Below are 13,872 nucleotides of genomic sequence, written 5' to 3'. Positions count from 1 at the left end.
ATTAATGCTTATGTTTAGGTAAATAAAGTTTGTGAGGTGCTAGAGAAATGGCTTAGTGGTTAAGAGCACTAAATACTGTTCCTTTATAGGACATTTAAGAATTCAAACTGGATTTTCTGGGCTCCTTAACAAGGGAGGACAAGATTCCAGACAGATTATAGACCTTACATAAGAACAATTAGTGAAAAAATCTCATTCTTTATATATCCAATACAATTATGCTGGAGACAATATTTTGGTATACAAGTCAATTTATAAATACAAGTGCTCAGTATCCTCAACTTAATCCTCGAGGATTTACCTTAATAAATAATATCTTTACTATATCTTAATAAATAAAAAGGGGGAGTTATCCCTGTATGCTAAATAATGCTCCTTTTATTTCAATTTTAAAAATTTTGGATGCCAAAGTTTATGGCACCCTACAACTAGGCATACTTCTGCCTAGGTGAAATAGAGAGATCCACTTATTGACATGTTCCTGTCCAGATATTTTATATGGGGAAGAGGGAATGTTTGTGTTTTTTCTACAGGATGCTACAAGAGTGTGCCAGCTGCCTGGGTGGTTGCTGAGACTTGCTGATCCTGGTTATTCAGCTCTCCTGGTTCGGGTCCCTGGAGTCATTCCTCTGCCCTGAGAGGAAGATAGAAGATGCCCCTTCATCCTTTGTCATCACAGAGATTTTGCCGTTGCTGCAGTCAGTGTTACCGCTGCGTGTGTTCCCGTCCCATTGTGGCCTATGCTCAGACTCTATACACTGCTGCTTCCTGGAGAAGACTGGACTCCAGCTGTTACCCCTGTCCCTTCATTTCCCTGGTGACTCTTGCTGCCTTAACTGGTAACTGGTGTTGTCATTTTACAGACTGTAGCTTCACAGAAAGCTACCTGTGTAAAGCTACAGTGACTGGAGAACTCTGTCCTGGTTATACAGATCTCAGAAATGGTTCCATTGTCTGCTGGTTGTTCCAGAGAAGAATGACTGATCCTGAACTGTCCTGGAAAAGACCTTGACACTTTCGCTGCTATTGTAGCAGCCATTACTGCTGCAGACATTGTGTCTGCAGTGTCTAGAGTTATCCTCCCCCAATCTATTGTTAGACAAGTACAGTGGGTGAACTTTCTGGAGTAGTTACTAACAATTGGGAATTCTAAATTTTATTATAAGAGCAGCTTGACTACGGTCCTTGGTGGTAACAGCTGAGGGGGACCATATGAGGTGCCCACTACTTATCGGGAGTGGCTCTGTTTGATGCAGCCCTATGCTGTGGATCAGTATTCATACCATGGTTGGTTTACAAACTCAGATCTCAACAGTAACGTGATAAGGCCGTTATCACTCAAGCACTTGTGGCCATTGTACAAAGGGCCTCACCTGGAATTTGATTATCTTGTTCAGGATTTACTCTGTATCTGAGTTCCCTGCTCCTGCACCCCATGGATCTGTGCATCCATTGCACTGGGAGGAGAGGGATACTCTCTGTATCTGAGTTCTCTGCTCCTGCACCCCATGGATCTGTGGATCCATTGCACTGGGATTGAGAGAGACTCAGTGTTCCTTTGATCAGCCCTTGCACATCGCTGAGGTTTCCTCATTGCACGCGATAGGGTGATCATTTCTGCTATAAAATTATATAAATTATAAGGGTGAGATGTAGAGGGCCGCAATACGTTCGCCACCACTAGATGGCGCTGTCTTCCACTGCGCCCCACGTGGTAGGTCAGGATAGACTCCGCCATTGCAAGATGGTGCCAACCTTCGCCGCCCCAGCCGGCCCCCCTTTCAGGAAATTAACTGTGCGCATGTTCAAGAGTGCCTTCGTGCCAGGTCTTTGCCCACTCCGGGGCGTGCCTTATGAGATCATGGGTAACAACCAATCAGGTGTGGGTGCGCCGCACGAGGGTTTTATAAGCGCCCCATTTTGGCGCGGCGTGGCTTTCCTCTTCTAAGATTAATAAAGTGGTCGCAGTAAGGATTTCTAATGTCCGCGTTCTCCTTGCCGGCGAAAAGTCACGCACGGGACACCAACCAAAGAATACACATGGAGGGACCCAGGGCTCCGGATGCATATATATCAGAGGATGGCCCTATCCGGCATCAATGGGAGAATAGGCCTTTGGTCCAATGAGGGCTGGATGCCCCAGCATAGGAGAATGCTAGGGTGGTGAGGCAAGAGTGAGTGGGTGTGTGGAAGAGCACCCTCACAGAAGCAGGGGGGATAGGGGTCTTTGGGAGGGGAAACCAAGAAGGGGGAATAACATTTGAAATGTAAATACTGAAAATAACCAATAAAAAAACTACCTAATACAAAAATATTTTAATTAATCTTTTGGGAGTGATGTGACTTGAAATGTTATGTTGTCTCAGAAAGAATATATTCTGTATTATCCATTGTTTAATATTTAACAAGTTTGATTCATACCAAATTTTTCTATCCAAAAGATATGATTCCCTTTTGCTATTGGAAAATGATCTCGGTAGTCATGATGCTTTGCCATTTTTCAAGTATACTGTTAACAAACATTTTATAGCATTTTGTTAGCATATGATTGTCTGATTCTTTTATCACTCATTGTTATTAAACTTTCTATTACATTCCCTTCTATGCATTTGAACTACCATATCTGGCTAAAGTGCAATAGAAGTAATGCCTTTAAAACTAATATATTAAAATCCAGTTGTTCTTTCCTTTTGTATAAAAAAAAACAAGTTAGGAAATATTTGGTTCACTGACACAAATTCATGGAAATATCTGCCATCTATTTTCCTTTTCCTTTAATAGGTCCCCATTTTTGCTTCTGTCAATCTCTGTTAATATTTTCATATTTCTCTACTATCTTTGTACGCTCTGGTTTTGCTTAGATAAAACAAAATCTTCGATAAGATTCTAGTTATATAGTAAATAGAGTCTTATTTTTGCTACAATATAAACAAGCATCGTTTAGTTTGCATTTTGATATTTTACCAAGGTGAAAATGAACAACTTTAGTTAAGTAGGAATACCTTTCCCTATGGAGATGTTTGTGTTTCCTATATTTTTCTTCGTTTACACATGCGAGGAAGGTTTTGCTAGGTTTAAATTCCTGCCCTTTCCTTCATCCCCATTAACTTTTGTAGCATTAATTTGTACGTTTAAGCTGTTGATTCTATCCTGGCAGATGAAGCCCTAGGATGATGGCAATTTACTAAAGCATCAGCAAGGAAAACCTGGAGGACCCCAAGCCACAACATTCACATGGCCTGTTACTGTGTGACAGGACGCTGTAATTTGAGCCATGACAATCTGATAGATTTAGGTCATGTTGCTACGAAGAAGCGTTAGTGGATGAAATTGGTGGGGGGCTGAGTGAACTAAATGACAAGGACAGAGGCAGATAAGGGAACAAAGACACAGGAACGAGGGGGTTCCTTGGAGCAGCTATGACAGATTATGACACAAGACCCTCCGAAGATGTTAATTAGGGAGTGTAGCCTAGTGGTAGGGGGAGTACACTCAGAAGACATGCTGGGTCAATGGGTCATGCAAATTTCAACTTCATTATTTTCTGATGGAATTTGGTCAGGTTAGACTCTCAAAAGCAGTTCTCTACCCATGTAATTTGGAGACATGTGTTGTACATAAATTACAAATCATTTAAAAATCTTTACTCTGCAATCCCAAAGAAATGAGAAACAAACTATAAATGAAAACTCTCTCACCACTCACTTGGCATGAAAATATACTTAATTCACATTTATTTGATAGTAAAACTCACTTGAATTAAACTGAAAAATTTGGAATCTTCTCATGTGATAGACTTCCTGGAAAGCTATAACATATGCATGCTATGAAATCCATTGTAGAAATAACACTTGTACCAAATCCCAACTCACTAACAAGAGTACAGTTAATGAGTTACTTCCAGGAGCAAAATTGATACAAAAGAAACTTCATGACCAAGGAACTAACTGTACCAAAGCTAACAATTTCCAAAACTGCAACTGTGGCACAGCTGGGCAGACCTATGAGAACTCTCTTCTTGACAGCTCAGCTGGTCAATCTCTTTCCACCACAGTTAGTTATTCCTCTTATAAAATAGTTGAGGATCCTTCAAGAACCTTCCAAGTTTCCAATTGCTAAATATAAGACCCTTTCCTTACATCAAAAGACTGGAGCCTCTGGCTTCATCTTGAAGGGGATACCTCAATTCCTGAGAATTTGCTACAAAACAAAACTACACTAAGAAGAAATTCAGAAAGTTCTAGAGTATTCAACTTTATTTACATTACATATATTAGAATAAGTTCATATATATATGTATATATTCATATATATGATTTTCAACTTTTCCATTATAATTAAACTTGACCTGTTACATTATTATGCCAATATTCAATTGTACTTCTGCTCTTAGTTCTCAATCCTAGTTTCTTAACCAGACAAAATAACAGCAGTTATTGTCCTGCATCTTCCCTGTCTTATATTAAAGTCTCTTGATATTTTAAAATTAACATGTTTATTTCTGATGCTAGTAACAATCTTTTCTTATTTAAGATTCTTCATAAAACATATTTTGATCATTTTTGTCTCCCAGAGTCTCCCAATCTTTCCACCAACTCAGCACCTTGTCTCTTTTCCTCCCTTTCTGTCTTTCTCTTTCAGTTTCTATCATATAACAAAGAAAACAGACAGCTATGAGGAGGGCCTCAAAGCCACTACCACAATGACACACTCCTGCCAACAAAGCCATACCAGCTGCAACAATGCCACATGTTGAAAACAACAACAACAGCAACAATAACAACAACAACAACAACAACAACAACAACAACAACAACAACAACAACAACAACATAAGCATACACATCATACACATGCACATGTGAATAGTGGGACTTTCCTGAATGCATTTGCTACATAAATAATAACAGTAAGTATTTTTAATGTTTTAAAGCTACTTTAAACCAACTAATTCTAGCCATGTGGTCAGGTCTCCCTCTCTGCTGGTTCTAAGTCATCCATATAACTCCTAGTCTGCTGAGTAAATCTCCTGATTCTCAACTGCTCTCTTTCTCTGCATGCACACACTGCCCTCCTTTTCCTGCCTAGCTATTTGTCATCAGTTCTTTATTAAAGACAAATGGCAAGTAAGGATGAATGTTTACAACATATGAGGCTCAGTGATGGGCCATAAAAATAATAGTACCAAGATCTAGCTAGTACTCAGCTCTCTGCCAGCTCAGTAATCATTAACCGAAAATGCCGAGACACACCTTTACACAATGCATGCCAACATATGTGGTCATTTTAGATGGTTTTGGGTTACTTTTTTTTTAATGAAGACAACTATAATAAACCAGTTTCAATCATTGATCTTTGGGCCAGAACAGTAGAGTTGAAGCATTTAGCCAGAGTTCAGATGTGCAGCTATATTGTTGTTGTCTATTAGTGTTTCTCTCATTACTTCATGAGAGAACATACTTTGTGGTTTGAGTAGCTTTTGGTCCTCCATAGACTCCTGTGCTTCGCCCAGGGAGTGGCATTATTAGGGGATGTGGCATTGTTGCAGCTGGTATGGCTTTGTTGGCAGGAGTGTGTCATTGTGGTAGTGGCTTTGAGGCTCTCCTCGTAGCTGTCTGGAAGCCAGTCTTCTCATGGTTTCCTTTGGAAGAAGTTATAGAACTGGACACTGACTGGTATGTTTCTTGACTTGATCATAATGTACTGAATCTCTAAACCTATAAGCCAGACACAATGAAGTGTTATCCTTTACAGAAGTTGCCTTGGTCATGGTGTTTCTCCACAGTAATGGAAACCCTAAAACTACATACAATGGTTCCGCTTAGCACTTAATCAGGACCAGATGCCAGTGAACGTAGGGCCCTTTCTCCTACTACACCCAGCTCTAGGATTGTGGACACATGTGACATGGCCACGTTTTCCTTTCAACAAGAACATTTATTGAAATACTACAAGAAAGCAAACCAAGAAGCATCACAAGTTTAAGGTGAGCTTATCTTCACTGTATAGAAGAAAGCCAGAAAACCTAAAATCCTTATTTATAAGTTATTTCACTTGGTGTTTTATCTTCAGGGCTTTACATTTTAGAGGGCAGTGGTTTAGGATGGCTTCCTCTTTTCATTACTTTTGCTTACTTCACTTCTACTGTATGAAGTCAGAAAAGCTGGCTAAGACTGTCTATTATTTCAAAAACTGTTTTAAAAATGACAGTTTTTCTGATTTCCTGTTCCTCCTTGCACATTTGACTTAAAACAAGAGCTCTTACAGGGAGTCAAGCCCCACTGTTTGAAAACAACAACAACAGCAACAATAAGAACAACAACAACAACAACAAAAACCCGAGATTCTTACAGCAAGAGAAAGGAGCTCTTTTTTTTTGTCAGCAAATTTTAATATATTTTATTTCTAATATATTTTAAATTAATTTATCCTTATTTGTTTTTCTTCATACATGAAGTGAATGGATGGCTGGTATCCAACTGAACCTAGAAGAAGTAGAGAAAATCTTGGTAATCGAATTAGAGACAGTTTTGAGACATTGGATACCTATGAGAATTGAACCAAAGTCCTCCTAAAGAGCAATTAAAGTTCTTTTTTTTTCTTTTCTTGGATATTTTCTTTATTTACATTTCAAATGGTATCCCCTTTCCTGGCTTTCCCTCAGGAAACCTGCTATGCCATCTCCAAACCCCTGACTTCATGAGGGTACACCCTCACCTACCCACCCACTCTCTCCTACCTCCCAGCCCTGGCATTCTGCTACACAGGGGAATGGAGATTTCATAGGACCAGCTGGAGCCATGGGTCACTCCATATGTACTCGTTGGTTGGTGGTTTAGTCCCTGGAAGCTTTGAGGTGATGGGTTGGTTGATTTGGTTCTTCCTATGGGGTTGCAAATCCCCTCAGTTACCTCAGTCCTTTCTCTAACTCCTCCAATGGGGACTGCACTCTCAGTTCAATGGTTGGCTTCGAGCAGCCACCTGTGTATTTGTCAGGCTCTGGCAATGGTTGATCCTTCTCTCAAGTCCAATAATTCTTCTTCTTCTTTTAATTTAATGTGAGTTGTGGGTAATTTAGTGCAAGTCCTTATGATTACTAAACAATTTATTGAGCCACATATCTACCCAATCTAAACAATGCTTTAAGTCTCACAGCACTAAAACTTATATGTAATGACAACATACTCTTGAAAGTAGTATTTTTGCATAAACAGAATGTGACAAATTTCTTATTTTTTTTGTACTTGACTTTAACTAGAGTTAAATATATCGATCATGATATGTTTAGTTACGAAAGCCTAATCTAAATGTGCTTCTAATATTAAATAAGCATTAACTCCCTAATAGACAACAGATTTTAAAGAATATTCAATTGATGTATGTAAATATTAACTATTACATTTATTTGTGTAACAATATCAAACTTACATATGTAAATCTAAGTATATATACCTTTTATTTTTAAAATAAATTAGATTAGATTTTTAAAAAACACTGCTCTAGAAAAGTAACTTGTTACATTTGGATTTTACTGTAAATAAGGATATTTTTCCATAGATTTAAAGAATTATTCTCTCAGACTAGGAGGAAGAGGTCAGTTAACTTTATCAAGGTCTAGAATTTCATTCTCTAGCATACTTGAAATGAACACAGATAACTTTGTATCCATCAAAATTTTATGAGGACCGTGTCTTGAAATTACCTGTCATAATAATGGGTATTTATTAAAATGGATTCGGGTAGCTTCTTTAATTCAAGATTCATCCTTGTCTCTAACTTCTAGTGTTTCTGCAGCACTCCCTATCAAATTTTCTCACTTTTTAAAATGTGGATACAGGGTATTATCATGTCTTAATGCGAGAGTATTATTAGTTTCCCTAGATCGATTCTTCCTCGGGAGAATTAACTTTAAAAAAAATCACTGCATTTTAATATAGTTCTATTAACAGCATTTTTAAAATAGAATTTCCTGATGAACAATGTATTTTCCTTTTGTCCAGGCAGGTTGTTCTCTTTAATATTTTTATTCCAGCTGTTTTGGGAGCACTGCTTACTCTTTCTCATGTAGCAAAACTGATTCCTCTGTCCTCATTAATACACGCAGCTGAGCAGGAGGAGATAAGAAACTGGAAAGAAAGTGAAGAACGTGAGTCATTTGGTGGGACATCGTGTGAACCTATCAGAAAGTGCAGCATTATTCTGCTACTCATGTCACTTCTCTTCGAGAGGGGACTATTACATTTGTTACACCTATTTACATTTTTTGCATGTCACTTGATCATGACTACTTAGTATTGGATCTTCTTCATGTTACTTAATTTATGTATTTGTCCACTTCTTTTTTTAAAATTTTATTTTATTTTTTACTTTTTCACTTATTACATCCCATTCACTGACACCCTACTGGTCATACCATCCCATAATCCTTTCCTCTTCCTCGTCACTTTCTCATTTGAGTGGGCAGGTCTCCTCTGAGTACTCCACTCTGGCACTTCAAGTCTCTGAGAGGCTAGGTGCTTCCTCTCTCCCTGAGGCCAGACAAAACAGCCCAGTCAGAAGAACATACCCCACATACAGGAAACAGCGTTTGGGATAGTCCCCATCCCAATTGTTAAGGGGCCACATAAAGACCAAGCTTCTCCTATGCTGTATATAGGCAGGGAGGCCTAGGTTCAAGCCCTGTATGTTCTTTGGTTGGTAATTCAGAACCTGCAAGCCCCTAAGGTCCAGGTGAGTTGACTCTGTTGGTTCTCCTGCAGAGTTTCTATCCCCTCAGGGCCCACAGTCCTTCTTCCTATTCATCCCCAAGAGTTCCCAAGCCCCACCCACTTTTTGGCTATAGGTATCTGTATCTGTCTGAGCCAGCTGCTAGTTGGACTTTCTCAAAGCATAACATGCAAAGGAGAAGCCCTTGGTCCTGCCAAGGTTGGACCCTCAGTCTAAGGGAATAGAGGGGGAGAAGGAGAGGGTTAGGGAGGAAAAGGGGGTGAATGGGGAGGAGAACACCCTTATAAAAGAAAGGGAAGGCGATGCGTTAGGGGGCTTATGTCCGGGAAACTGAGAAAAGAAATAACATTTGAAATGTAAATTAAAAAATCCAATTAAAAAATAAAAATTATAAGCAATACATAATTTAAAAAAAGGACAACTTGCTCCTGCCTGCAAGCAAAAAAGTGTGCTATTAATAGTGTCAGGGATTGGTGCTTGCCCATGGGATGGGTCTCAAGTAGGGCTGGTTATTATTTGGACATTCCTTTAGTCTCTGATACAGCCCCTGTGTCTGTATTTCTTGTAGACAAGACAAATTTTGGGTTGAAAATTTTGTGGGTGGGTTGCTGTTTCTATTGCTCCACTCAGGTTCTTGCCGGGCTACAGGAGATGGCTTCTTCAGGTTCTGATTCCAAACATTGTGAGTCACACATAAAGTCACCGCTATTGATTCTTAGGCACCTCCATTATCCTAGGTCTATGTCTCATCCTGGAGATATTCATTCTCATGACCATCTATCCATCCATCTCCGTTGTCTTTCCCCACACCCTAATCCTAAATTTCCCATTCCCCTAACCCTACCCCCTTCCTTCTTTTCCCTTCCTTCCATCTCGTGACTATTTTATTTCCCCTTCTAAATGAAATACAAGCTTCCTCTCTTGGACCTTCCTTCTTGTTTAGCTTCTTCAGTTCTGTGGAGTATAGCATGCTTCCGGTTTTCTTTGTTTGTTTGTTTGGTTTTTTGTTTGTTTTGCTTTTGTTTTTTGTTTTTTGGGTTTTTGTTGTTGTTTACTTTTTTTAATGGCTAATATTTACTCATAAGTGAAGGCATACCATGCATGTCCTTTTGGGATTAGATTACTTTACTCAAGATGATACTCTCAGTTTCCATCCATTTGCTTGCAACATTTAGGATGTCTTTGCTTTTAATGGCTGCATAAATTATGTAGATGTACCACATTTTCTTTAACCATTTTTCAGTTCAGGGATATGTAGGTTGTTTGCAGTTTCTTGATATTATGAACAAAGCTCGTATAAACATAGTTGACCCAGTGTCTTTGAAATGTTGTAGCATCGTTTGGGTATATACCCCGGAGAGGTAAAGCTGGGCATACTTCTTAACAATGCTTCCTTTCCTTATCTACAACTCTGCTTGTCCATTCATTAATCATATGCCTTAATTCATGTTTTCTTTTCAAAGGGAAAACATTGATAAACTTATTCACAAGAGCCAAAGAGTGATAGATATATGGTTATCTCTGTAATATATGAACACAATTTTGCATGTTACCAAAGAAGTGCTAGAAAATATTAATACTAATTTGATGTCTTAGATTGAGGGAGTTAAATGTGAATCCTGTGTAATAGAACTACCCACTTCTCTTCAAACATCCCGTGAAGATGTTAGTGTCCTGTTTGAGCATAAATATTCAATTTTATTGTTACTATCTAATTTTCAGCTTTCTCTTTCTCAGTCTGAGAAGCTTGGGTAGCAGTGTCGCACAGGTGCTCTATTTCCTGTGACACTTTAAGCTTTACAAAAACTGTTATGTTCCTCCCTCAAATAAAGGCGTTCCACATTCTCCTTCTCAATAAACTCTTATTCTTCCTCTCTTCCGCCTCTACCTCCTTATTCTTCCCTTTCTTCCATTTCCTCCTCCGTATTGTCCTTCACTGCCTATTTCTTTTATTTTCTGATTCTTGACTAGGATTTGAAAAGATTTACTGTCTGATTTGAAACTTGATCACCTTAATATTTAACCCAGCTACTAACTGATTAAGCCTGTAATGTTAGTATCATAAGATAAAACGTTTATTGCACCTCTTCACAACAGAATAGAACATTTTATCTTCAAAGAGCATAATTGCTCATTAAACATGTATCACTGCACTCAGAATGCACCACCTACAGCTATATGTTAATATAATCCTTCTGGTCATTTCTGATCCTTAAAACATAGCCAAAACAGGACAGAATATCAAAGACACTGTCCACAGAACCAAAAAATCCAACAATCTCAAGGTCTCAAGTGAGGATGCTTAAGTTCCATTTTGGAAGGATAAGAAAGTAACCACAGGGGGAGGTAAGGAGGGACCTGAGATGGAAAGGGGGTGGGGCTGGAGAGCAGGAGAGGAAAACATGATCTAGTATTCGGTGGGGGAAAAGGACTGAAGCCTTGAGAACCAGCAGGAAGAAAGGAAACAGGCAACCTCGGAAAGTGGGAGATTGGGAGGACCCCGCAAAATATACCAGAGACCTGAGAGGTAAGAGACTCTCAGGATTCAAAGAGAGAGACCCTAGATGAAATGCCCTACAGTGGGGAGAGGGAACTTGTAGAGCATACTCCAGCTGAAAGACAGGGCACTTTGTGAGGGATGGAGTTGCTATCCCACATTTAAAACTCTGACTCATAATTGTTCCTATCTGAAAGAAATACAGGGACAGAATGCAAAGGAGCCTGAGGAAAAGAAGGTCAAGCAACAGGCCCAAAGTGGGATCCAGCTCAAAGGGAGGCCCCAAGGCCTGATACCATTACTGAAGCTTTGAAATGCTCACAAAAAGGAGCCTATCATGACTGCCCCCTGAAATACCCGAAAAGAAGCTGAAAGAGTCACATGCAGATATTTGCACCCTACCAATGCACAAAAGCTGCTGACCCCTATGGTTGAATTAGGGGAAAGCTGGAAGAAGCTGAGGAGGAGGTTGACCATGTAGGAGGAGCAGCAGTCTCAATTAACCTGGATGCCCCTCAGATACTGGACCACCAACCATGCAGCATACACTAGCTGATATGAGGCCTCCAACATATATACAACAGAGGACTCCTGAGTCTAGATTCAGTCAAAGAAGATGCCTCTAAGTCTCAAGAGATAGGAGGCCCCAGCAAGTTTAGAGGTGTGCTGTGGGGGAGGATGTGGACATTTGCATGTAGACAGGGGTATAGGGAGGAGGTATGGAATGTGGAACAGTCAGAACATGGATCTGGAGGGGAATAAAATCTGGAGTGTAAAAAACAAATAAAAATTAAAAAATTAAAAAGTAATAATAATAATAAGTAGCCATCTCTGATATGCAGTAATTTATTTTAATAACATGTTTATATTTAGAAACATAAAGGTCTACGTTAGGCATTTAAGTGTCCATGCTACAACTCTGAGGGTATAATAGAGTTCAGATAGGTGTAATGAATATAATGTAATATTGTGGACTAATTATAATATAAAACTGATTTTAAAAATTGCATCAAAATGCAAAATAAGCTATAATACTGTTTGTTGTACAGTAATTTTAAATTTCTTATATTGTATATAACCATATATAACAAATCAAATTATACCCACAGACTGTAATCTCATTTACAATACAAATTATCCCCGCAGACCATAACAAAATAAAAAATGTTGCTTTTACAGACGGTTTAGTACCAGTCACAACTAGAGTGAGTTTCTGGCTTTTCCTAACTACTGTTTTTCATCACCTTTGAAACAAAATCTCATTGGAGGAAAGTCAGTATTCCTTATTTAACTCATAAATAATTGTGTCTAGTACCATTTGCCACATTATATTTAGTACATGCCTAAAAAAAGGTGATAGATATCAAAATATGTCAATCGTTTCAAATACAAAACTTCAGTCAAAAATTAAGAATTTAACAAGTTGATTCAGTCTTTATATTGATAGAAATTTCCTTTGAAATGTTATGCTTAAAAATGACTTGTAGTATATATATAAAGGATATTTATTAATATATAATTATAAGTCAGTACAATAACCTACCTTTTTTTTTTCCGGAGCTGGGGACCGAACCCAGGGCCTTGCGCTCGCTAGGCAAGCGCTCTACCACTGAGCTAAGACCGAACCCCTATAACCTACCTTTATATAACTGACAAATATGTTCCATTTCAACTTTTGTTCATTTCTTCCTTCTTATAAATTTTTCAGTACATTAATTTTATCTATATTGCATACCCTGTACTAATATGAAATATTTCAAAAGTCATCCCATTATTTAATTTGTTTATACGTTGGATAAATAAGCATATTACCAATTTATTGCTTTTAAAGTTAAATGTAATTACTCCTCTTGTTCTGTTAAAAGGGTTTTTTCTATCACTAACTAGCAATGAAACTGCATATGATATTGAGATCTAAAATCCTAGAAGAACAAAATATATGCTTCCTTGTTTGAGCAAATTACTTCAAGTTATGGCTTCCTTCCATTGCTGGCCTTTGCACTGCTTCAGCATCTCCAAAGCTTTTCTCTGGGGACAGGTTGGGGACAGCAAAAGACAGTGACCAGCAGGCACATCATTACTTTGATATGGTTAGGTTGGTATGAGGGTGTCACCAGCTATATTTGCTAAAGACTGTTGGACTCTACCACACTCAGTGAATAACCATGTGCCTCCAGTTATTATTGCCTTCTTATGAGATCTCCCCTAGTGTCCTTCTCTGGCAAGGGCTTGAGGACACGTGTAAAGCAAGTAGATGCCTTGGTCACTGAGCATATTCCAAATCTATTTTTATATTATTTAGTGTTCACTTTGCTACTTATATGAACAATGTCCTCATTTAGTCTTCTGTGATTCTAATAGATACTTATTTTAAATTTCTCCAGTGGTCTGGCTGCCTTGTTTGGGATCAGCTAAATAGAAAATTTTGCAACAACCATAAAATTTTTATCACTCATTCTAGCATTACTTGTACTCTATTCTTATGTTTGTTTTTGTTTTCACAAATTTATTGTCACTTTACATCCTGATATCTTATTTGGAGAAAAACACCAAAAAGTTGATAGGTTGATAGCAACTGGACTCATCTGTCAGCTTTACAGGAATAAAGTTCAATTGTACATTTTAATAGTAATACTTCTGGGTGCTTT

Source organism: Rattus norvegicus, chromosome 2, assembly GCF_036323735.1.
Source record: "Rattus norvegicus strain BN/NHsdMcwi chromosome 2, GRCr8, whole genome shotgun sequence".
Taxonomy (NCBI): Eukaryota; Metazoa; Chordata; class Mammalia; order Rodentia; family Muridae; genus Rattus; species Rattus norvegicus.
Note: the sequence above shows the minus strand (reverse complement) of the source record.